General features: G+C 42.8%; 1 protein-coding gene across 1 annotated transcript in view; it reads left to right on the top strand.

Annotated features, from left to right (window-relative positions):
* The window catches only part of LOC139692496 (putative uncharacterized protein DDB_G0291608), a 491,283-nt gene that overhangs the window by 239,322 nt on the left and 225,314 nt on the right, over positions 1-26,647 (top strand). The gene's annotated exons all lie outside the window — the stretch shown is intronic.

Genomic DNA, 26,647 nt, shown 5'->3' with positions numbered 1-26,647 from the left:
CCGAACCCAGACCGACCCTTGTGTCATTGATCTTAGTTGGGCCGGGCTTGGATTCAGGTTCAGCTATTTTTTCACCGTAAATCTCGTCCATATGGAAATCCATGCAGCAGACCACTCCTACTTTCTCGATTCAAGAATCAAAATTTAAAACTTAATTATTTATTTATTTCAAAATCAGAATCGCGCCAATTGCATACAATTAAACAAACGACAAAGAAAAACAAATGCTATCATTATAAACTTATCGATAACAAGCGACAACGCCACATTTAAATCTAATTTAAAGTTAAATCTAATGCACCACCCCGTTAGAGTATAGCTTGCACTTTCGTTCTTTTGGGAACGACTTCCAAATAGGCTTCACCTGATGATGATGCACAGCATCCAAACCACGGTCGTGAAATATTAAATCTTTATTGTGGAAGTGTAAAGTTTCTTTTCTTACCCTAATCATTAAAGAATTCCACATAGGTAAATCTAAAACTATTACGTTTTTCCAATAAGACATTGAAACAAAGTAGGACGTCATCAAAGTAATGGAACTGAAGATCTGTTGGTTTCGATGGGTGAGGAAAGAGCGTGGTCATTAGCCCTATGGTTTGTGAAATTCACACATTCAGGGTCACGCGGAGACCATTCCTTTTGCCTGTGCCATCATTCGGTTTACCTCAAAGGTGTAGTAGCCACAATAGCCTCACCCCTTGGATGGTGCCAAGTCCCTAGGCATAACACGGAATTTGAAATCAGGGCCCTCCGGTCGGTATCCAATCTCGTCGCTCGCTGAGATACCAGTCCGCTAAAGTAAAAGGTACACTCACAGTTTTTTTATCAAGACTTAGTGGAACGTCATAGCGTACTCAATAAAAGGACCCGTAAAGCCCCAACGGAACCAATTCATTTTCCGCTTGGATCTTGACTTCTAAAAAAAAAAGATGCATTGGGCCTTTTTGGGAAAGACTTCTCCCGTAGTAAAATTTTATTGAAAATCGTATATTATTCAGGGTAAAATATATCATGTCCTATATCTTCTGTAGTTTATTTCGCCAAGTTACGGACACCTCGAGTGGGTTTTATTTTCGGGCATAAAATAAAGGGAGCCGGACAAAAGCTCGGGATGTGATCCCACCACGTCGATTAGAGGAGTCTCGTCGGGACTCCGATTCGAAAACAACCAGTTGGCGGACGGGAAGGGAGAGAAAACTGTTGCGGGTTGGCGTTATGGGCTTATGACGTAGGTTTTGAAGACGCAACGACCTCCTGGGTAACGATCGCATCCTCCCCTCTCCTCTTTAAAAAATACCTCCTCCCTCCCTCCCTCCCATTCCTCTCAAACCCGCTTTCCTTCCCACTACCCGCCTCTTTTTTCCGCCACCCACCCTGCACGATGCTCCTCTCTCTCCCTTCCCCCCCCCGCACCCTCTCCTCCCTCACTCCTTCCCTCCCCCACCCCACTTCGCCACCTCCTCGGTCTGGTTCGTAACAAGAGGGGGTGAGGTGCACCGGGGGGGGGATCTCGATCGAAGAGGCGAAGTATATCGCGACCTACTTCTGCTCCTTTCTTCATCTTTCTCTTCTTCCCTCTAATTTCCTCCATCTCCCCTTTTGACCCTTCTCCTCCTGCAGGAGAGCTCGGAGCGTGTCGCGCGGGAGGGGAAGGGTGGGAATTATTGCCAATTTAGCGGTTATACGTTTTTAAAAATATTTTCCGTCTCCTACCTCCCTCATCTTCCTCTCCCCCCCCCCCCCCCCCCCAAATCATTTCCCACAATGACTGCTGCGAGCGATAAATAAGTTTCCTAGCTTCGTGGCGTCGATCGTCATTTCGCTAGCTTCCTTCTTTTTTTTCTTTTTTTTTTAATCTTTTCAGTTCGCAGCCTTTTCAAACAATCTCGAATATCCAGTGCATTAATGGAATGCGTCAGAGGATTTCGCGGCCAATAAAGCGCGGTCGGCGTTCTCGTTTTAATTCATCGACGGCGTCAACCGTCGCGGGGAATTCTTTTCATCGAGGAGGGAACGGGATGGGGTCAGGCTTTCGCTCCCTGGCCGCTGTCGGGGCGGTGAATGTCTAGTTTTAGCGTGCCAGCAAGGGGAAGGAATGTGGGAAATCATTTTCAGTCCAAATCGTTTCCACGGACATCGTCGAAATTATGTTTTACCCCACCGACTCTTGGATTATTTTTTTTTCTTTCGTCAGCGGCGGTAACGAGGGGCGATCAGATTTCGTTTCAACAGGGTGGTCGCAAAATTTTTGGCACTCGTTCGGTGCGCTATTCATTTGCTTTGCGCCACAGCCACCATTCAACGTCGGTACGCGTGGGATGGAGAGGGTTCGTCGCCCCCTAGCACGAGCCCTGATTGCGTATTTGGGGGTCGCGTCTGTCGGCCAGCCAGAGGATATTGTGTAAAGGTCCTCGGAATTTGTTGGCCAATTCCGTTTGAAGATATTGTCTTGTCCGTATGTGTGTTTGCCCGGACAGAGTCATCGCATTCAATAATGAAAACACTGATTGTGCTTTGAACTATTTCTCCCCGCCCCCAACAATCACCACATCTTGCGACCCTTTGGAAGGCTTAGCTTACGAATAAAGATTACAAGACACCGACTTCTTATGGCTGTAGTAACCCTTAAGTTTGGCGAATTTTGCAGGTGAATGAAGGTAGCGGTAAGTATAAATTGGCTTTGCTCCATATTAAGAATTATCTATGGAGAAATGGACGGGGAGTGTAGGAGTGTTGAGACTTGTATCCCTTAGAAAACCATCATCCCCTTAAAATAAGAAAGGGGTCACGGAAGTCGAGCAAATCAAAAGAATAAAACAGCCTGGCGTTTTGAGATATTTCCCAAAACTCTGAAATCATTTCGGAGGTCATGGATAAAAAAATAATTTTATAGTCTCAATAACTCATTTCAACGTTTTTTAGCCATTTTTTCATTTATTCAAATTATACGCCTGGTCATTAAAACAATAATTGTCGTTTTTGTTTTTATCTAATTTACGCATGTATGTGCGAGTATGCATATGGCTTTCACTTGATCTAATGAGCTCAGTCCTGTGGTCATTTACTTACCCCGACTTGTCGCCCATTCACCCTGAATTTTCCCTGATTAAATATTCTCAGATTGAAAATATCATCAAAGGATTCAGTTTCGGGATAAATTTCAAATAGCGCATACCTTTGTTGCAAGAATGTCTCTCAGGTCTTCGTCCAAGGCTTCCTTTGGTATAAATACGCAATACTGACACAATATTCAAATAGATAAAACGATGAATTAGTAAACATCCTATGCTTACAATAGAATTCGAGAGTCATTTCTCAATTATTACAATTTATTCATTAAGATGATCCCGAGCGCATAGAAATATTTTTCCTCTTCATAAGAACTGTTTATTAAAGCTTTTGCAACAGTCGTCCATGATCATTTTTCGGCCCCGCAGGAAATTGTAATAGAAGATTAAGGCTTTCATGAGTGAAGCTTTCATTTTTTTATTCACGAGATGACTTATACCTGTATATACTGGTTTGTGCCGAGGGAGTACGTGATGTTACGGGTGTTTTTATGCTTCATGTGTATGTGCGAGGTCAGTCGTTTTATATTTTTGTGTGCCGCGGGACTTGAGTGAGTGCATTAGGTGCACCGTAGAGGTGAAAAGGCTGGTAATCAACGGGCTGTCAAGTATGATGTTCCCATGAGTCGTACTTTCAAACCCCTTCCGCGTGGCTATTTAGTCAAACAGCTTAGACTTATTGTAATGGAAGTGTCCCGAAATTACCGTTTTTTTTTGGGGATACTAACGTAACTTTCCAATAGTTATGCCATTTCATGTTTTATTTATGCAATGGCTTTGCGAATTATAGGTTACAATTTCATGTTTATTACTCGTGTCAACACTATATGGCAGGCAATAAACCGTATCATATCTCTTTCAAGAGACGAAGTTTATTGAATGGTTGCAGTCGTCGAAGATTTTTACAAATTTTATAGAAGTAATTTTATTTCACGAGGTCTTGAAGAAAGTAAAAATATTACTTGGGTAACGATGTTTTCATAAATGCTCGTGCTAGTGTGCTGTCACCAGAGTCGGGGAGATATTTCGATTCCGAGGATCATGAATAAAAAAAAAATCTACGCAGCTCCTCTTATTGTATCACCTGCCACTTAATATCACACTGGAACGCCAGATGTCAACATGGGATGAAAAGGGTGCGGCGCCTCCTTAAATATTAAATCGATGCTACATTGAGCGTATTAGTGTCACAAGGTGGCAGGAGGACTTTGAGAGAGAGGCCGAACATAGTTCTGAGGGGGAGACGGGGTCGGCACGGGGATGCGGTGAGGGTGCGAACATGGGTGGATTTGTGGGGGGATAAAGGAGATTTGCCAAGCGGGATAGGCGAGGGTCGGAGAAGCAGAAGGAAGGTGAGGAGGGAAAACGGGTTGTTTTTGCTTTCGCGCTATCGATCACACGGTGTTTAATATTTTTTTGCGGGCGTCCTCGCCGTGTCCGGCCAACGGGGATGGGCCAAAAGAGTGCCAATAGCGATTTTGCGGAAGCTCAAAATCCTCGTCGGTGTTGGTCGGTCTCCTGGTCTTTATTCCTTTCAAAGGGGGTATGAGCCACGAAGCACTGCCGAATTTGGTGAGTTGAGAAAACATGCGGGTTTTATAGTCGCCGGTGAAATTGCCAAAGGTCAACATCCCAGTCCAACGTACTTTCCTGTTGGTATCCACGTATATCTATTTGTTGACTTTGGTGAAGGAACTGCTGGACAAAAAGTGTTACTTTTAGAGAAATTGATGGGAATTCCCTGTTTTTTTTTGGGCCAGAGAGTAACTTGAATCGATCCAACTACCACTTTGAGTAGATGTTATCGGAAGAACCGCGGCTTAAACCTTTCGACGGTTCCGTCACTGTAGCCTCAAGTCCCCAAACGGAAACAGGTAGAGTACGTGCACGTACGTATTGATCCAACCTTCATCACCGTTCTTATCTTAGGCATTGATTTCTTCGCTTCTATTTCCTGCAGGAGGGTATCTTTTTGTAGGTTATGGGCTGATTTCACGTCTTAATAGGCTATTTTCTTTCGTTCCGGGTCATGTACGAGTCGGAATTGGCTGTTTAATTAATAAAATTAACTACTAAATAAAAGTGAAAGCAGATGTGTGGGATAGCTATGGTAAGTTATGATGATCAAGGCTTGTCGTACAAAAAATTAGGACATTCAAAGAAAACGGTTGGGGTTGATATTTTATCTTTCACTCATGTCAGAACGGTGCCAATCTTTTATTGCTCAGTTAATCAATTATAAAAGTATATTTTCCACTTTTACGATCGACGATTTGGGAAAAGGTAGTGAAAAGCGTGAATTTTTGTGTAAAACCACTCTCACTGTATTCTCCTTATACTTTTTCTTGGTTACCATATCATTATATAGCATTGCACCTGTACGAAATTGGAAATAAAGGTCTCAAAGGCCAGTGCGCCTATTGCCGGAATGTGTGAGCTGAGCAAACGAACGGATGTAGCCCCGCCTGCTTGTTTGGTATGCACTCTGACATTATGTACAGATTATTGAGTCCGTCATAACCCCGTTGTTCCAGATGCTTTGATCGGTTGAAATGCGAAGGCAATGATGGAGTAGGCCTTTGAGTAAACCGAGTAATTTTTTTTCCGCAGCGGGAAACACGATGTCGAAAGTACGTGCTAACCCCTTTTTTCCTCGTGCTTGCGTGTACTTTAAACCAGCAATTTCCCTTTGGATCCGCCGGGCTCGACCATTTCTCATTCGTCTTCGTACTTTCTGGCAGTAAATGGAGTTTCTAGAAGCTCTTTCGATGGTATTCTTAACATTCGTCATCCACCACACCACCCCCCCTTTTACCACCCAACCACCATGCGGGAACAACGAACTGATTCACAGTGGAAGGGTACGCTCAAACCTTCGACGAGGAACGAAAGAGTGAATTTTACGCCTTAACTTAAAAAGAATAGCGCTTCCTGAACTTAAAGTAGAAGTCGGACGGTGGATGATTTCATGGAAATTCTATCGATATCCAATCCCCGCCCTTAAACAAAGGGAGTTCAGCTCATAAATCTGGTCCAGCAAGTAGTTAGTGAATGAGGACCGTAGCGAAATTCGCCCCCATTGTTTGCTCTCTCTCTCTCTCTCTTCGCTCCCACTCTTCAGCCTAGGCAAGATGCCGCTGATGCGCTCTGTTAATATCAAGTCTGGATTCATGCTTAAGGGTATAAAGAGCTTTAACAGGGTTTTAGTCGCATTATTAAATTTTACTGGGTCGATTACATACGGTTGCAAACAGCTCTTTCTGACACGCTGGTTTAGTAGGCATGGTTAAGCAATTCCATTTGCTGTTATTCATTTTCAATGGTTTTAATTTGTTATATTTTTATTTCAAAAGTAATGTTAAAATTTGGATTTGAATTCCGAATTGACGAGATGCACCATGTTTATTTTTTGCAAACGCTACGTTTGAGTAGATTTCATCCTTTGTTGGAGCTTTGTAACAAAAACATTTGGTAACGTAATTATTAATGCTCGTAAATTGTTCAAGTGTACTCTTCAGAATATGTACATTTTCATTGAGGAATTTTTCTCAACATCGTAACTTTTTATCTATTTATTCTCTAAAGGAGCAAATCAAAATATTCGACGGTGTTCCACAAATGAAGCAGTGGAATAAATAAATTTTAATTCTTAGACAACCGGTGATCATTTATTACAAACTATTGCTATTTAGTTAAGTCATTGGTCTTCTCTTGAGTTACCACATCCAATTCCACAGCTTAATCGTCCATAATCAATCTCCCCAATAATAAGAGTCAAACTACAAAATTTAGATTGAAATGTCATGATCCTTCTGTAGCTTAGGTAGGTATTCATTAATGAGACTTTTCCATGTAAGTACTAGTTGTGCCAAATGCACTTCATCTCTGGGGTCCGTCCATAGTTCAAATGAGAGATTAATGATGGTTACTCATCGGCCGTATGTCGATTTAACATCCATAAGCTCCTTACGTCATATCCCCCTCTCCTCGTTATTTCTCACTGAGTGGCACAAGGCTGTCGTCGGGCCAGCACGTCGGCGTTCGCGTCCTGAACCTCATTCAACCTGGCTCCAATAGCTGAGACATCGACTGTGAGAGCCGAGGGATAAGCGGGGGACGGGAAGGGACCCGGGGTCGCCGAGATTACCTGCATCCCTGCAGCCGATGCTTCGGCAAAGCTTAAGGAACGCTTGAGTTATACCCGACACACTGCGCTCTTGTGAAAGACCTATGTAATACGCGGTTCAACGTTTGCCTTGAAAATAAAATAAATTATTTTGTATTTTTTTGTGATAAAAATATGTTTGCTTCATAGCCTCCGATTCATTATACATGCCCTTTTGTCAAAACAATCACGTATTTTTATTGTAAAAACTATCAAAACACGTTTAAAGAACCTTTGTAGACATTGGCCTTGAAGATTTATAGGAATATAAAAAATCTTTATACATATTAAGGTAAGAACATAAAAATCACTATCGAAATTTTCCAATCCAAATCTCGTTATTTGTAATAATAATTTGTAATGGTATAGGATTCAGTTTGCCATCGGCAGGATTTTCAGAATTAAACTTACTGAATTTCGTTGATGTGTAATCCAAGTTACAAAAATATATAAAAACAAGATTTGGTCGCCTATGGTTAAATCTAATAATGATAGACTTAAGAATGAGTCATAAAAATGAATAATAATTGTGAAAAAGTGCCTGAAAAAAATGAGACGCTGACCTAAGGAAAATATATTTAGGCGCCTATGAAGAAACAGATCTGGTGCCGCGTCACACCGATAAACGAGATCACAGGGAGGAATTTGAGGGAAATCGACTGCTGAACCGATCGCTGTGATAATTTATTTTACTGCCCCACAATTTGAGGCCTCGTCTATAGAGGACGTAACTTAGGACGATTTGTACTTGCTTAATGGTGCTAATCACCAATCATCAATTATTCAAGTGGCCGGTGGCCTTAAATCCCCTGCCACGCGCCCTCAGGATGGCGTGCAGGGTAAGATGTTGATGTTTTGCCTCTCCTCCGCGTTTTTATCACCATATCCATCTTTTCTTCCCTCACCCCCATTACTACTCTTCCTTTTTTCCTCTCTCTACCCCTCCCCTTACCCACCTTTTTCCCTCTCCATTGGCGATTCACGGGTCAACGGCTTCCCACCAGCACGGCGGACTTAACGCGGTACTAGTATACATAAAAACATTCACGCGGCCGGCGTGCCTATTTTCCTTGTGGCACTCCAGATTTTCCATGTCTCGTGTGTGAGGCCAACAGCGCAAGGTGAGGGAGGCGGTTGGACGGTGAGAGCTAACAGCTGCTTCCCTTTTTCACTCCGTTCCCTCCCCTTCCACTCTCCTTCCTCCTCACTCCTACTCCGCCCTCCACAAAGCTCCGATTCTGCTTACTTCCTGGTCAGTGGAGTGTGTGACTTCGGGGCGTTGCTCGAATTTTGACCACCGCCCTGCGATGTGAATGAGGTGTAAACTGGAAAGATGTCGATGTCGTTCGAGCCAATTTTTTTGCCGGTCGATATTATTAATTTTACGTAGAATCGTAGCGTAGTCCGACGGTATAATTGGTGTTTCAGACGGAAGCAAGGGCTAAGCACAGCGACGCGTCTAAGCTCTGCCAAATTCGACGCGAAATTATCAAGATGAGAACAGTAGAAAATATAACATTGTACAAATCGAACTTCCCTGATGTCGTCAATCAATCAATGAATAGTTTCTCCAATGAGCTGGTCGCCTAGCGCTCTCTACTGTTCTCCCATGACGTGGGCGCACGGTTTGAGACGCATAAACGCGCATCGGATCATCGACTTCGCAATGTGCAATACATATCCGTCGCTGCACGTCGCCTACCCGGGTGGTTCCTCATCGCGTATCGTAATCGGCTGAAAACACCCGACTCAGTCCACCCCGTATCGCTCTAGCTCTACGTCTATCGCCGTCTCGCTCGACCCTGCGTCGTGTCCATCCTTTCTCTACCCTTTCTCACTCTCTTTACTCCCCTAATCTCGTTCGTTTGCGCTGCACTGGGAAGAGAGCATGGGGATGTTGGAGCCTTGTAACGCAGGCATCGGGCGTCGAGGCAGGTGGTTTCTCGCGTATCTCCCGTAGTCGCGTAGCAACAGCCCCGTCCACTCGCGCAGCGGTTCTTAACCTTTTGGTCACCGCGCTTCCCTCGAAAGGTATCTCCCATACATCTTCTCCCCCTCTTTGGAAATCAATTAGCTGGTCAAGACGTTTCCAGTGAGAATTTGGAGTCAGTAAATACATTATGTCTCCTCACAAGTCCCCTGGGGGGGCCATCACTATAGGCTAAAACTCTTTCTATTGGGCCGATTTCTTGTGTTGATGACCGAGGCTCGCTCCATGTTATACATTTATTTCGATGTATTTTTTACCGGTGATCATTCGACGTCTTCAGGTCTGAAGACGTCGAATGATCACCAGTAGAAAATAGTCGACATGTTCAGACCTGAAGATGTCCACTGTTCGACGAAATCGTTCTTGTATATAAATTTATATTTAATATACACACAAAGGTTTTATCCTAATCATTACGAGGTTTCACAAAATTGAGCCTGTAACCATCGAATTCATATTTTTCACGCATTCAAAGACGCATATACTCTTACTCATTTCTATACATATCTCAGCCACGCATAGGTTGAAAATCACTTATGTTGAAGGGAAATCAGCAGCCAAAGATATGCACAGATTTAAAATAATCTGCCTACCCGTCCTCTCCTATCCATGTTTTGCGTGACATCTATTAACTTTCTGTACGCTACCAGGTCAAATGCATACTCGAAATCTCCAGAGAAATCATAAACACCACGATTACATTCTGCATACATTTTTTTAAACGATTTCAATAATGCTATGTGATGATACGCACTTCTCCCCTTTTTTAAACTATAACTTTTATATGCTTTAGTAATCATGTGCCACCTTATCCATCATTTTCTTGAAGGTAATAATTACTGCCGTTGCTGCATGCGAAATGTTCGTATTGTCCTCACATCCGCTCATTTTTCCCCTTTTGGGATGGGAGTTGATAATTTTAATGATACGTGTGTTCTTCTCCGTTATTTGTTTTCTTTGTATCTCGGTGGGGTGCTATCAACCTCCACCTCGTCAGTAGTCCACTCTCTTCTTCCCCTGACAGTTGAAAATTGCACGCTTGGAATTCGAAAAAGGCATAAACGTTTTCCGTCTTGTTTCTTTTCGTAGGAAGTAATCATTTTGGGGGAACCGGTCCTTCAATCTCCTAACCTCATCCTGCGTTTTTCGGCAAGTTTATACCGGGATGAAAAATACTTGGGGAACGTTTAAATGAATCAAGCCGCTGCTCATTCGACTGTTGAATGGGAAGGGGCAGCTGAGCAATAAAAAGGGAAACTTAGGGCATCCGAATCTAATTGATTAATCCCAATGATGGGGTATTGTTGGGATTAAATTGCGATACTGAAATATACACTACGTCATTAGGCGTACCTCTACATCATGATGTAGATATATATATATATATATATATATATATATATATATATATATATATATATATATATATATACACCTGTCAGGAGAAATGCTTTTCTAGTGGAAAACCACAAAAACTCTTTCTTTCATTACGAGCCAATTCCGTCTGACCTATCAGTGCTCATAGGTCAGCCATCCACGTCAAATCACTGTAATCGCCGCTATACGATGGTGCATATTGACTAGTGTTTGAGCAATTTTTTGAGGTTGACACCCAATTTCGTGACTCTTCACCATCGAGTATGAAATAAATGCCCGTCGGGTGTTTAAAAGTGTTTCCTGGGTCCCTCAAAACTGTCCCGACCGTGCTCATTTCTGGCAGTCGTCCTATGGTGCTCCCAGCAGTAGTAGTAGTGGAGGCTTTTTGTGGTGTGGTTGGTGCGGGAGGGGTGCGAGGTGCGGGACGGATGGTTAATAAGGGTTTTATTAGATTGCGGGATTGGACGGATATGGTGGGAGAGGTCGTGTGACCGGTTTTTGCCCACAGCCAGCGAGAGCATCGGGGCGTGCCCCCGATTCCGTTAGGACTCACTGCACCGTCTCGTTATGGATTTCCGTTCGACGTAGTTCACCCGATGAGTATATCATTTTCAAATGTCACAAAGTTTTTATCCCACTCCGAACGAATCTGTAGGAAGCAGCGCGAGGTCTCTCAGTGAGGAATGGAATGGGCACGGAATGAGATAGCAAGTCATTGATCATTCTCATTCGAGGAGAAATATTTTTACTGATTCTGAATATTCGCGTGACGTTTTCTTGCTCGTGGATGAGTGATGCATTTTGTCAAATCGTCTGACGTTAAAGAAGTAGATATATCGATGAATCGCGATGCAAGCGAAAAAGATTTTTTTTTAACTTAGAGGTCTTTGTTTAGTGGAAGTCGGTCTTGGTGACTAATACAATTGCAAATTACTCTTGTCATATTTTGCGGGGTGATCTGTCAAGAACCAAGAATGAATAAATGTGTGAGTCTTTTATCGTTACGCTTTGCGTCTTTAAGGATTACCGTAAATCCTTCATCAATCGGGGTTTAGGCGCTTAAAAAGTATCGAGTTTGAAAAGAATATGTTGCCTTACTTTTTTAAATAAAATTATTCTGGATTGTAATTGTTAAACTAAACGAAAATTATATGAATTTATCAACAAAGTCCATAGAAATGTAACTTAACTAAATAATTTATATACATGTATATCGTTTAGATGCATACACACGTGTTTGTGTGTATATATATATACACACACACACACCTGTATCATTGATATGATATGAGGTCGACGGGTGGTTAATCGCCTAGCCAAAAGGTTAAGTGAATTACAGTGAGTGAGTTAGACGTGAAATAAAAACCTCGAATTAAAACATTTTCGTATGTAAATATATGCTGCAACCTTATTGCCTCAGAATCTGTACTCGGAGAAAAAGCAGTTGTCGAGGGAGTTCTGTATTACATCCCCTGGGCAACTTGGGCGAACGAAAAATGTAAAATTCCTGGATAATTCTATCACTCACCAGGCAGAATTCCCTCCGGCGAAACTTGATGTTTTCGCTCTTGTTTTTTGTGAACTAACTTGAGTTCACAAGAAGGTGTAGTACTTTTCCCTCTCTCTTTTCCCCTCTCTCTCTCTCTCTCTTCGAAGACTGAATGCGAGTGGCCGAGTGTGTGTGTGTGTGCGAGTTTGCCGGGTCGATGCAACGGTGTGGGACGGGAGCGAGGGCCGTGGATGAGGGGGCGAGGGACTCCGCCATATGACGAAGAATCAACGCCACGTTGAAATTTTTTCCACACCGACCGGGTCGATACGGAGAGTTTTGATTAACCGATATATCGGAGGAAGTCGATACGGAGAGTTTTTCATTAACCGATACATCGGAGGAGGTCGATAGTTATCGTGAATATGACGATATGAACGATATTTAAGTAAAAGTGAGGGAATTGATGCGGCGTTAATATTTTTAGTGATTCGTAGAGAAATTTAGACGTAATTTGAATGAATATTTGTGAAATTATAAAAAAAAATCGTTAATTTTTCGGCTCTCGTAGGTTTGCCACTTCCACTTATCACACGTAATCCGTAAGAGACCATTCGTCTTGTTAAGGGAGGCGATTCTGGGGAAAGGAACGATATTTTTGTAACGGCGATATCAACGTTTTAACGGATTCGGCTATAACGGCGAAATATTCCAAATATGTTCCATGTGCAGAGTACGCCGTGTATGGTCGGTAACGCTCAATACCCCCCGAAAGTTATCGTCATGCCCATAATTATAATAATTATTATTTTAAGGATTCATATGAACATGTCGCCCCCTCGATATTTATTTTATATCAACTGTCAATATTAGAGATCATGTCTTACATGATGTTGATGCCCCCATATCCCTCCCGACAACTTCCACTCCTCCCTGACTCCCCGCCCTCCTTTTAGTTCGGGTGGGCGTTTCCTTCGTTTCCAGCAGCCCGGTAGCCCTGCTCTCCATTGTGGGGAGGGTGGCGATGTGGGGGATGAAAGGGTTGGTTGGGGCGAGGGTTCGAGCGAGAGAGGGCGGGGAAAGCTCCACCTACTCAGGCTCCCGTGGGCACCCTCCGAAGTTCATCAGCGCTGCCGTAATCGCTCTGTCCGTCGGCCCACACAACACCCAGCCATCTCTCTCTCTCTCTCTACCTCCTTCTCTGTGCCTCTCTCTCTTCCTCGCCCGCCCATAAGAATGGCTAAGAACCGATCAAAGAAGAGAAAAAGCTGCCTTCAAATTCAAAATGGCTAAGAGTGGTGGAAAATATTATTTCTATGCAAGCATAGAATAATTATGACGCATGTGCCAAACGCGAAAAGTGAAACGGCTAAATTAACTTCTATCCCATAATAAGTAAAATTTAAACCTTTTCTAATGCCGCTTTTCCTTGGTAAATCCTGTTTATTGTTTCCTCCTCTTGCAGCTACCATATGAGCTAATTGCACCACCAAGGTGGGTGCTTAAAAGATTTTACCTAATCGTTCTAATCAAATATAAACATCTCCATCCTCTTTAAAATTTTTATTTTACATTTGTTCTCATGAAACCAAAAATGGTATCTTACCGAGATAGTTTAATCAGAAATTGTGGATTAAAAATTAATTGAAAGAATATATCTTTGCCATCTATTACCGAGCTCTACAATTAATGGGGATTGAGTGAAATGACATTAGTTTAATTGCTACTTTTGTTTTCTGTGTGGGTAGCAAATGCAAGAATTTACGGCCCTGTTAATTTGTCCGTCAATGAAGTAATAAACTTGATTGCTTTATTGTGCATACATCATTTTGGGTGTTGTGAACGTTGGACATAATTGTAAGAAATCGTTCGTGCTCAACAAGGTACGATTTGTTCTTCTTGAAGGGAATATCACTGCGATTTCAGAGAAGGATATCACTGCAAAGACCATGGTTACATCGCATTCAGCCCATCATCCTCAGTCACGTGATTATACTCAGCTACTGCATGACTATGGTCTTTTTCGTTTAAATTTAATGAGGAATTGCTGGGGACTTGCAGTATATTCTTCTCTGAATTTCCAACTTCTCTTTTTGACAATTTCGGCGGTAAAATTCACGGCGGAATCGAATACTTACTGCTGCATTTGAAAAAAAAATCGGCAATTTTTTTGGGTGGTTTCCCACAAAACGGCTCCAATCCTTCCTTCCTCGTTGAGCGGGATCGTTGATTTATTTTTTACGTTCGCTCCTCGGGCGGACCCCGATCGGAAATGAAGATTTTTCACCGCCAGAGGAGATTACGGAAGAAGATCTGGGCCGAAGGGGGCGGAAGGGAGGGAAGGGAGGGAGAGAGAGCGTTCGAGTGCGCCCCCGTTCCAGCGAAGCCCTTCAGAATGGTATGATGATGATTGCCTTTGCTTTTTGCTGTGGCCCCTCACTGTGCGAGAGATAAACATCCGCGGATGTAGTAATTGTTCTTTTTGCTCGGGCGTATTCACGAGCACTGTGGCTAATACATTGCGTGGACGTTGGTGCATCGATCAGTTAGGTTGTTGGACTTCATGTGTACGCTTAGGTTTTTTTTCGTTTAATCTTCAGTGGCTCTTCCGCCCTAAGCGAGGCCCGAGCGTCGCGGCATTCGCAATCGCGCACGCGTACGTACTTCGCCGACGGTCGCGAAACCTTATTAGTGTGTTTTCAGCCACGCCTCCTCGCGTCCTCACACTCCCTCCGCTGTTGAGTTGGCGGCGGTCGATTTGTAAATATTCCTCGGGAGCTTATATGCTCAAGTTAACTCAACAGCGTAAAAGCTTTCACAGTGAAAATTAGCCGCCGTCTCTCGATATCTCTGTTTGAATCAGCGCCCTGCCATTATCGAGACTGGTGGTGAATGTTTAAGTGATCGACGATAGCCTTCGTGCACGATGCATTCGGGTAAGCGTGGGTTTTCTTTCTCTATTCGCCTGTCATTCTTTCATCTGCGACGACATGATATCCTGCAATCCACAGCTAGGGTTTGTGGCAGGGAGTGATTTCACCCAGAGTATCGGTTGGGACCAAGGGGGGACCCCCGTCTCCCATATCCTTCAGACGCCTTTATTAATTATATAGGTGGATATTACAGGTCCTCTTTTTGGTTCCAGTATTTTTTTTAATTTACGAGCGCTCAATAGCAGCATTAACCTCATTTAAACAAAACTGTTGGATTTCAAACCTAAACTAACTTTAGAACTCCCCGGGATAACGACCCCGGATCCGCTCCTGTTCGCAACAGGCAGGAAAAGTCAAAACTAAAAGTTGTTTGAATGTTGGTAACTAATAAAGACGTTAAATAATTCTAATGATGAAAATAATTCGTTAATCAGTTTACGTGCACTAAGGTAGTAGATACGCCAATTGTACAATTGGGGTATCTACGTGAACTGTTACTAAGGGAAACAATATGGTAAGAGTTACATGAAATAGGTAGTCAACCACACACTAGGCTCCTTAGCGTAATAAAAATTGCATCCGTAGCGTGGTAGTTTAAATCCCTCCGACCTCATTGTCATGTGTATCCAACCGACAGGGCTAATAGCGCATTTTCTACATCACCACAAAAAAACCTACTGCCAATTTTTGCGAGATAAATGATCATATGTGAGATTTTTTAAAGTTTTAACTTCCCGTGATGCACTTTCTGAACAATTTTAAAAGTGGAAATTACAGTCGAGACATCTGGTCTTGTTCGGTTTCCGTGGGAAAAAGTTAACGTAAATGTACAAAAACGATAGTAAGATTTATGTTTGCGATAAGTGTGCGTATACACGCTCATATCTTTATTTATTTGTTATTTATTTCATATATTCTCGGATTATTCCGCGACAAAGACGAAAATCCAGCCGCGGTCTCTTTCAGAAAAATGTCGCGTCCGTGTGGAACAGGGAGAGGTCCCATCGAGAAAGGTAAAGGGAGAATCAACCAGTCCAGTGGAAAATCCCGCGAAGTCAAAATGACGGTAATACTGTCTGAACCGAAAATATTTCACCATTTTTTTCCGCGGCTTTCAACCTCTCTGTTTCAAATCCGCCGTGTCAAGAGCGTTTGCCGCTGGTGTTAAAAAATATCACGTTAGCAGCCGTAAGCTCTTGGGGTAATTTGGCGTCCTTTCTTTATTATAACCCCCTCCTCTCTTCTCCCCGCCGAGTCTCGAGGTTGTTTCTTGATTCTACACTTTCAGGATAAAGAAGAGCAGCAGCCCACTCTTTTTCGGTCCGTCTCATTTGTGGGGAGGGAAGTGAATGTGAAATGTGTCCTTCCCCCCTCTACTGTGTGTGTGTGTGCGTGTGTCTCCAGATGCGACCTTTTTGCGGCCAATTTGCGTGTTCCCGCCCGTCTCCTTTCTCTCGCCTCCCCTCCGTCCCCCTCAACAACGCCCTCCCTCCCATTCCCTAAGTGTTCCTCCTCCGCCGTTGAGAGTGTTCCTTTCTTCCACCAACCTGAGTGGGTCGCAGGTGTTCGGTAGTCGTGAAGAGAGACGGGGAGAATGGGGGGGGGAAATAGGGAGACGTCTGTAGCGTTCTCAAGCCGTTCTTTCAACAAAATAAAAAGAACGGTCGACTCCAATGTGCTTTGTGGTGCCCGTCTTTTGAGTGCGTCGGGCGAAGAACGTAATTGCGTTTCCATTCTCCTTTCCCCCTGATTGTTTCTCGGTCTCAAGTTCTTTTTTTAATTAACCGTCGCGGGCGTCAACACATGCTTCGCGACACCTTTGCCTCAAAAAAATTAAATGTCGCTTATTTTAATATTTTAACCGTAATGAGGAGTAAAAATGTATGTTCGACGATGTAAAATTTTGGAGAAGTACAAATCATTCGTGTTAACCGCTGACACGTAGTGAATAATTTTTAAATGCCGTATTACGCTTTTATGCGTGACCACGGCGAGAATTTGAAGGAAATTGACTGCCGGTCCGATCGATATAAGGAATCATTTCCTAACCCTCTCAATGAGCACTGCCGTGACCAGAACGGCGAGAAATATGTACAGCTTAGGACGGTTTTAACTTCCCGAATGATTATTAATCACCAATTGCTCCAATGGAGGGTGACCTTATACCCCTTGCCACACACACACACACCCTCTTGGTTGTCCGTAGGGTAAGATAGTAGATGTAGATAAAATCTGCCATTCGGATTTCTCCGTTGGAAGTTTCTGACAGCGGTTGTTTTGCATTCGCGATCTCTTATTTCTTTTTAATCGAGACAGTCGTATCGCAGAGCTCGCAGCTGGCGTAAGGGGAGGAAGAGATAGGACTGAATTTGAACATGAGAAAAAATAAACGAGGCCGTTTTCAAATGAGCCGACCGACCGCCGGCGAAATGAAAGAACCGGCGCTGCGAATGTGTGGCATCTCGACTTGGCCACTTCAGACGAACACGTGGCACGTGGCCAGGGGATCTTCGCGTCGAATGTTTCAATCGGGGTATTGCGCCCTTTCGTGTCCTATCAGCGGGAAGGCACGCACGCCTCCTTGAGAAACTTGGCTAGGAAGCCAGGAGTGGTGTCGAGGTATCGTAGTCGAGATATCTTAGTCGAGATATCGGGCACAATCGCTCGACAAACATTCATATCTACCACATAATTTCTTGTCCTTCCGTACACGATTTCGATGATGTCACATGGGGGAGGGTGATATCTTCTGGACCTGATCTCTCCCAAGAAGGATGCGACGTGCTCCGTCGGGGTATTCTTTGTAGATGGAACCGTCCTGTCTTTCATCTGAGTCTTTTATGCTCTTGATTCATCTCCAGGAAGGCGGGCAATCCCCGAAAATGGTCCCGCTCGGTCGTTCGCCGAATAGTAGCCGGGGAGAGATGCTTCTTCTCCCCTCCCTCTTTCCCTCTTGAAGTGGGAGACGGGGGGAGGTATCCGTGGGCTTACTATGCATTATTCTGCCGTTTCGCTTTCCTCCAATCGATGGTGATGAATTTCCTCTCAGGAACGAGGTAGACCGGGAGGAGAGAGCAAGGACGTGGGGTTGGCTAGCGATTTTGTTACGTGCGTAAACATGTGTGCAATTTGGAACTAGTGGATTGTAATTATATCTGTGTTAAATCGAGAAGGAATAATCTGCGCAATCAAATTCAAAAGTTGTTATTTTCCATAGCAAAGCGAGATGATCAGCTGCGATGAATATTGTTTTAATTAAATGGAGGCACCAGAGAACTAGAAATAGAATGTTGTGAAACTCAAGATCGGTGAACGATTCGGGATCAGAGGAGGCCCCTTCGTCAGTGGAAAAGGAGATTGAATTAATTTTCCTAAAATGCGCACAGATGCGTGTATGCACACAAGAACGTCCATATATTTTCATATAATTATACATTTATTTATTTATTTGATATGCGTAAATTTCAGTGGAAAGGGGATAATTAGTTTAGTAATGTTTTTTTCGCAGGACCAATTTAAAGGAAATAGAATATGATGTAAAATTTCAAGATAAACATATTCGAGTTCTTTGATGCCTTTGCCTATGTTAAACGTTTAGGATATGCTTGGAAGTTGACCCTTTTTCAATGTTTCATTTCTAAATGTTCATGAGGTTTTGATTGTCGTTTTCTGACCAATCGTGGGTCAGTGTTTTTTGAGGAAAGGCTAATCACACGGTTTTCATTCAATCTCCCATTGAAAAGTTCTGTTGTCCTTGAAATAAAGAGCGAACACAAAGAGCGGTAGAAAGGAAAATGTATGCATTTTACATTTTTATGAGTCGTGTAAGTTTAAACTGAGATATTGCTTTTAAGAAAATTGTTAAAAACAGCTGATAGCACAAGACTCGGGAGGCCGATGCATTTGTGGACGATAGAGCAAGACTTGAGTGGAGTTTAAAGATGAAAGGAATAGAGAGCTGCTGAATTATAACGGGGGAATGATTCGCCAATGCAGAAAAATCTCTGCTGAGAGAATTGATGAGGAGATAAACCATTGGAAGAGTGTAAGTTTTAAAAAAAAATCAATGTATTAACTGTTTAAAGAATCCTGCTTCCGAATTACAAAAAAATATTTAAAACTTGATGGACTTATGGGTGAATGAAGCTTTGCCAGGCACAGTAGGTAGAATAAATGATGATCGCAAGATTCGCCTGCAAAAATTCATGTATTCCGAAAAGAACAAAAGATCAGTCAGTTTATCTACTTTCTTACTGTGGTCTCGGCTGCCATTGAAATGCGAGCTATAATTATTTGTTCTCGTTGAAATTGAATTACATGCATGTATCTATAAATAATTTTAAATCATGCATTTGCGCTTCGTGCTTTCGTTTTATCCAAACAAAGATGTAATAATAAGTATACGATGACGCGAACATCTACGCATGCGAGGCGAACTGTTAGTAAAGAGATCAATAAAATAAGAGTACAAATTTTATTTATAGATTATATTATCATAGATAGTTTTCATTATACGTTGCGATTGCAAGTTCGTATAGTGCGAAGTAAAACATTACGATGGGTTAAGGACTTCCCGTTATGCTAGGTCAGGGACTTGGAGAGGTATTTGCGAGGGGAGGGGGGGGATTGAAGCTTTCCCCCGAAACAAGAGTCTGCGAACCCGCGGGGGAAGGCCAGCGTTGGAAAAAGTGCACAGTGGGCGATGGGGTTGGGGGATTGAGAGGCGGAAACAACGTGAAGCCAAGGAAAAACTGCAGAATTGTGGGGGGATATAGAGAACGGAGCGAATTGAGGCGGAGAGAGCCAATCTTCTGATTGCCAACCAACCGCCAGCCGTTCGAATGGTCCGAATGTGTGACTGAGTGTGTTTGTGTGTGTTTGTATTCATTGTGTATGGTTGCGGTGATCGGGCACACAACGCCTGTTTTCTCTCGTCAATATCGTTTGGTCTGTACTACCGTGAAGGAGGGTGGGTATGGACGTGGGTGGAACGGAAAAAGACTCGGGCGATCGCGTGTGTTTTGTTGGGTGGGAAAATGGATCGTTAACGAAGGGAATGGAACGGGAGGGGAGGGTTGCAGAGGGGGTGGGTGAGTTTGGGGGGGTGGGGGACCGGAGTCGAGGGCGACGTTCTCTTATGGTCGACCGGCTGGGAGGACGACCTTGGAAGGTGCAGGAGGGGGCGAAGACGTGGAGATAGGCGGTGCATATCTCCTACAAGGAGGTGGAGACTGTCTCCTCCTCCACCTCTCCTTCCTCTTGATCCTCGCTTCCCTCGTCACTCTCTCTCTCTCCTTTCTTCCTCGCCCTCATCGTTCACATGGCTGAGTTCGAGTTTCTCTCTCGCAATGGAAGGAGTAGTAGTGCCATCATTTCCACAAGTCCGCAGGCAGTCGCCAGCTGCCGAGAGTTAGCATAAAGTGAATACATTCGGCTTTACTCTACTGCATCTACACAATGCCCTGTAAGGGCGTGTGGCAGGGTGTTTTAGGACACCAACCTTCTTGTATGTTTAATCGTTCAATTATACACGAATATAAATATATATTTCGCATGCACAATCACATTTCGAGGTTAAGGAATGTAGGTTTGTTCAGTTCATCCTAGCTTAAGCGGTGGACTAGCGGTAATTATAATATATACTTGTAACGTATCTTTTAACAAAGAACTATTTTTTTGGGTGAAATTGCCACTTGTTTGGAAATAATTTTTGCGCCAGCATGCGAGTGTTAAATATGCATGTTTTGTGGAGGTTTTTTAGTGAATGTTTTTTCTCTTGGTCTAACTTATTCTCTCTCATTCCTTACCTAACCCAGCTGGTTCTGTCACCCCCTGCCACACACCTTTTTGGTGGATCGCGGGGTATTTCTGTGAATGTAAATAATAAGCGCAATCACACGCATGCTCGTACGTGTAGTCTATCTACATCGTGCTGTAATGGTTATTTCATGAAATGACCCAATAGGTGTTGATAAAAGGAAGTTGTATTTTTATAGGTTTGTGAGATAATATTAGCCATTCGTTTTATGTTGGTACAGCGCAGTATTAATCCGTATTTAATCTCTCTCGAATTGTTATTCTGTTGCTTATATTAGCTTACTACTGCTGGGTACAATTTGAATTACTTTACGCTACATTTTATGATTCATTCGATATATAAGAACCTGTAATTGCGTAAAGCTTTTATGTGTAATATGAGTGGGCCTGATTTTTTGTCGAGTCTGGATTGTTGGGAAAGTGGCTGAGTTTTGTGGTGTGAGTCGTAAGCTATGGTGAATTGGTGGACACCCTTGGCTAATATTACAGCTAGCCATTTCCCAAGGATTACTTTCGAACGTTCTTTACGATGACAGTGTTCACTCGGGGTTGGCAGTTGATTTATACCTCTCCGAAGACTCGGGAAATTTGCATATAAGGAGAGCTTCTTAGTGTTTCCTTTACGTGAGGATGTTTTTGTGTGTATTCCTTTTTCTCTTGAATTAAGCCGGTTGAAATGAGTGCTACTTGACGCTGCTCACGCTACTCGGGTGGATGGCTCCAAAGCCTTCGCGTAACAAAGTGACTATCAATGTTTTCCGCATCTTGCCGGGTTCGAGTTCGCTTTATGAGCGCACTCGTCTTCCGTGAGTTTGGTATACGAGCGCGTTCAGTTTTCGGAAGTGAGTTTTAACCTGGCGTGCTTCAAAATGCATAGTATATCGCATGCTTAAATTATGCACCGGTGCCGACCCTAAGGGACCTAGTAGTAACTAGGATTCTTTCCCTATGTAATGAAACTAGGATTATTGGCCAATGGGCTGATTTCGAGTAGTCAGTACTTAGTTTTATTGCCTCAGGTACCATCGTAAAGAAACTTTTCTCAGTCTCAATAACTGTAATTGGTGGTATCGGAACTTTTTTTCATGAAAGCACTTTTGATTCTTACCTTAGATACTGATACCTGGGTCTATTGTTCCAGTTACTGGCACCTAAGTGAGAGGTCCTAGTTTTCTTGCCCTAGGTACCTATTATTGGTCTATAATCCAATGAAAAGATATACCTTGATGATGTCGTGTTAACCACGTCATTATTAAGATTTTTTTCGTATATCATTTTACTTTTAACCGACAGCGGTCTTTCGTTAATAAAATACCTCCATGAGTAAATGTACAATGATTTCCAAGTCATTTTGAGTTTAAACGTACCGTAAAATGTTCCCTAGCTAACGAAATAGGCTGGTTTGCATGTTTGAGTCTTTCCATATATTTTTGCCAATTCGCGCACCTTTTCATAACTCTTCCAGAAGCCAAAATTAAAGTTTGAATAATCTTAGGTAGATAAGACAAACGATATATATATATATATATATATATATATATATATATATATATATATATATATATGTATGTATATATCATCATTCTCATGGAAATAGATATAAGGAAAAGGGATAGGAACACATATAAAAGACGAACACAGGAGAGGTGGGGAAGGCGGAATCGAGCTGATCATATTATATATATATCTGGAACCCATAAGTTGAAGTAAGCGGTCTGCACTGGAAAACGTTCAGCGATGAAATTAGTCTCATCGCCCTTAAGTAGACGGGAAAACTCAGCGAGGAACGAACATCAGATTCCGAGAACTCACTCTAACTTGTCCTACCTTAAGTAGGCCAAGTAAAGAGGGATGAAAGACGGAAGACTTATCGGAGCTTACTATAATTTTCAAAGGTCTCTAGGCAGCTAGCTACTGGGACGCCTTAAATTGGGCGAAGTCCAACACGGCGGAAGGTTCTTTGGTCTTTCAGTGGAAAGTAAGACGATTTCAGCTCGTTAGCTAACCAATGAATGCCAACATAACAACGTTATCACCTCTACCTAATTCCTGGCGAGTCTATGACTGTCTCAAGGGCTTTAAAATGAGCATGAAATGAGTGCGAGCATTGGAAAGGAAAGAATGGAATGTTGCAGTTGATCAATTTGATCGAAACACCGATGAACGCACATTAAATAATGAATTCTGGTAACTTTTTTGCGACCATGCTAGAAATTTTTCGAGTCACTCCGCTTCCTTCTTGGGAGGTGAGATTTCTGAAGCCTCTCGGCTAATTTCCTGACCACCGCGTCAAGGACGACCACCCACCCGATGTGTGGCGCTCCCTCCCCCACCCCCTCCTGAACAACTAATTCACTGTGGCATTCGAACCTAGCGCATCTGTCTTCCCCCCCCCCATTCCTCTCCCCACTCCTTTCGGACGAGGGTCACACCACTTCACTCCCGGATACCCATTCGTCAATCCCTGGATTTCCAGGAATTCAAGTTTTAGGAACTCGGGAGTCAGCGGCACGTCATCTACTTGGATATTATTGAAGCGTGGGTTCGTTGAACGCCGTAGCGCGTAATACTCGTGTATACGAGCAAATATTTATACATATGCATGCATGAAAGCATATTTATAGAACATGCATGGCTGGTGCCCTGCTTGCCATCTCCCGCCGCACGCCCTTGCGGGGGCATTGTGTATTATGTAAAGGCGAACACTCTAGCGCCGCGTTTTCACCCTCCCAGTCGATTCAGTCATTCAAAACGGTGGCGGAGCCGAATTGCAAACTTGAATCGATCAATGCACTATAGACAACCTACCACCGCCCCAAAAATATTTGGAATTTGCGGTTAACCGTACTCGTTTTTATGCTCATTCTTAAGTGGAAACTTCCAGCACCGAGAAATAGTACTCATTCTTTTGCTTTAAGTAGGTACGCTTTTATGCTTAACGGAGCATCTCCTTTTAGCATGGCATCAATATAATACAGGTGCACTTAGAATGGGATGATAATAATTTTTTAGTTAATCAGCTATCTACGTGGTAGGCTTCACACAATCACGAAGGTACACACGTAAACCATGATTCAAGACATCCATGCAATATCTACATAAAGTAGTAATGAAAGTCTGGGGAGTAACTTCATTTAAAGTGATAGAAAGAATCTTGTAAACCGCTTTGAGTATGAAATTTAGTTCGCGTCTACTAGTAACTACTCTAATAGAAGAGGCGGGCTTCTAGTATTGGTTTTGATACATGAAAAAGTGTATGTACAATTGCCTAAAAACGAGGCTGGCTCCTTGCCTGGCCACCTGGCAGGCTATGGTAACATTTATTCTTGTCCCTTATCGTTCGGAGAGGAAATAATATTTTTAAATACCACTTCTACCGTATGTATCAGTGGCCTACTTTCATTTTATCTTCCACCTCAAGACGATGAATTTTGTGATACTATTCACATTGCCACAGCATAAATCTGACCCTTAATTATGTGTTTAATTTGTTGAAATAAATGTCAAGGTTTTGTCCGCCTTCGGTCCACTATGACTTGCCAAAATTACCATATATCGTATGTAGGCGTATTCTCTCGCATTTCCTCCTCCTCCATATTACCACACGGTTTCACTTTAAGTGCCCTTTATAATCTGTTGCTTTTATGGCCCATGCCTCGATGAAGCGGTATACTAATATTTACAATTTATTATCTCTATTTCTTAACCCAAGATTGCGAGTGTAACTATTCTCATTAGTAGCCATTGCATTCAAAGGTGGCAGTATCCCTAGCCGTCGATGCTCTTCAGAGACGATGTTGTACTTGTTTTATCAGCCCCATCGTTATGTGGTAGGAGAGGTCGTGCCAACAGAATGAGATATGGAAAGTTTAGAACAGATTGATTTAGATGCCGCTTTCTCCACAGACGAAGAGATTAGAATAACTCTACTCCACCGCGTTATGGGGAAAAGTATTTTTCTTATTTGTTCTTCTAACCCTAGTGTGTTGTCATTAGCTCATCTAACCTAGCTGTTGTCCCTCCTGTTATTAATAGCCCCTCTTTTATGTTTAGACAGGTGTATCCCACTTAGGTGTCGTGTTGCATGTAATTAAAATGATCTACATTATTTGAATTATTTTACAACTGGCTTCCTTGCCAGTTGTATTGTTATAATTTATAAAAAATGTTACTATTATCATTGTTACTGTTAAAACTGTGTACAACTGCTCGGATAAATGCATACCTTTGAACATATATATTCTAACCAAAACTTAAGAAAACCTAAGTCTTGATGCTGCATACCTGGTGTTTGCCACCAATTGCCACGCACCCTAGCGGTGGCTTTCAGAGCTCCATGTAGATGTGGAATACGGGAAATTTCTCGTATGCTAATTTTTTACGGTTTTACTGGTGCTTTTAATTCTGGGATTTTGCGTACAACGGCCCCTTCAACTATTCTTTCGTTCTAATCAAGACGTTTGCTAGTTGCCCTGCTAAATAATGGAGAAGTGATTAACTAAAACACTCTCTGATTCATGCCGAAGGAGCTTTGAGACTCCTTAATGAAAGCATCGCTCTCAGTCCGTCTCTTTCTGTGAGCCTCGCGTTTGGCGCACTTGTAATTGCTCCACCGTTCACCTCTCATTTCCTCGCGTCCCTTCGAAATCTCCCCCAGCGACGGACGGAGAAGAGCGGAACGATCTCTCTTCGTATCTTTCTTTTTTTCCTTTTGAGAAAGGATTCGTTCTTTTCCGCTCTCCTTCTCCGTCGTTCCCTCCTCACCTTATTGCCCTCCGCTCACACCTAATACCGTGTTACCGCTCTCTCCAACACCCTCCCCTTTCCACTACCCTCTCTTGTCTTGCGCCTTGCCACCATCTTGTCTCGCATCCCCCGTCCCGTGTACACAGTGGTTTCGTTGTCGGTTTGTCCGACTTTAAAATTCTTCGGAGGTGACCGATAATTAGTCGGTCGGCCTGCCGTGACTCGGAACGCTTGAGAAGCGTTCAGCAGATGGTTGCCAACGGAACGCATTGACCTAATGCCCAAACCAATCGTGTGCTTGTCGCCGTCAGAGTGTCCTCGGATTGAATTTTCGGTCTGTGGTGGGTGCTGTTAAAATTCTACCACTACTAGGTTGAAGCGTGTGGCGACTGAGTCGGATACATTCATTCAAATATTAAGTGGGTATATATTTACATTGGTACGTATTTCTTATTACATACCTACCCATTACTTATCGTACTTGTGCCAACGGTTTCGCATAGATGGCCCCAGAATCGTAACTGGAATATATTATTTTTTAATTGCGGAAGTAGGCACAATGGAGAATATAATGTCAATGAGACGTGATAATTTACAATGTGATTAATCCATGTCGTATATACTTGGATATGCGATATTGTTAAATTTAATGATTCTTCAAATTTTAGAGCTAGTTAATTGCCTCTCCACTGATGTTATCTTTTATGGATTCAGTGTTATGTGTGTTGTGAAAATCCAGATTTAATTAATGTAAGAGGGAAATCAATACCAAAGTATGCAAAAAGGAAAAGGTAGTACATTTAAACCCCCTTCTCGAGCGCATGAGAATCCTCTTGTGGTCACCCTCGAACACACTCTGTCGTTTCATAAGAGATCGGGGATTAAATAATAGGCTTATCATTTCGTCTGGAAGTGTTATAGTGGTTTGACGTGACATGAAAACCTTTAAATTTTAAACGTGTTTGCTTCCTCTCTTGACAACAGTTTTCTTTTTTCTCGGGGTAATTCGCCAGCATCAGCCTGTAGTTCCCGAGTGTCGCAATCGGTTGACGCCCGCTG

The sequence above is a fragment of the Hetaerina americana genome, unplaced genomic scaffold (genome assembly GCF_022747635.1).
Source record: "Hetaerina americana unplaced genomic scaffold, ioHetAmer1.1.p SCAF_4, whole genome shotgun sequence".
Classification (NCBI taxonomy): domain Eukaryota; kingdom Metazoa; phylum Arthropoda; class Insecta; order Odonata; family Calopterygidae; genus Hetaerina; species Hetaerina americana.
This window is presented reverse-complemented; position numbering and strand designations above follow the sequence as displayed.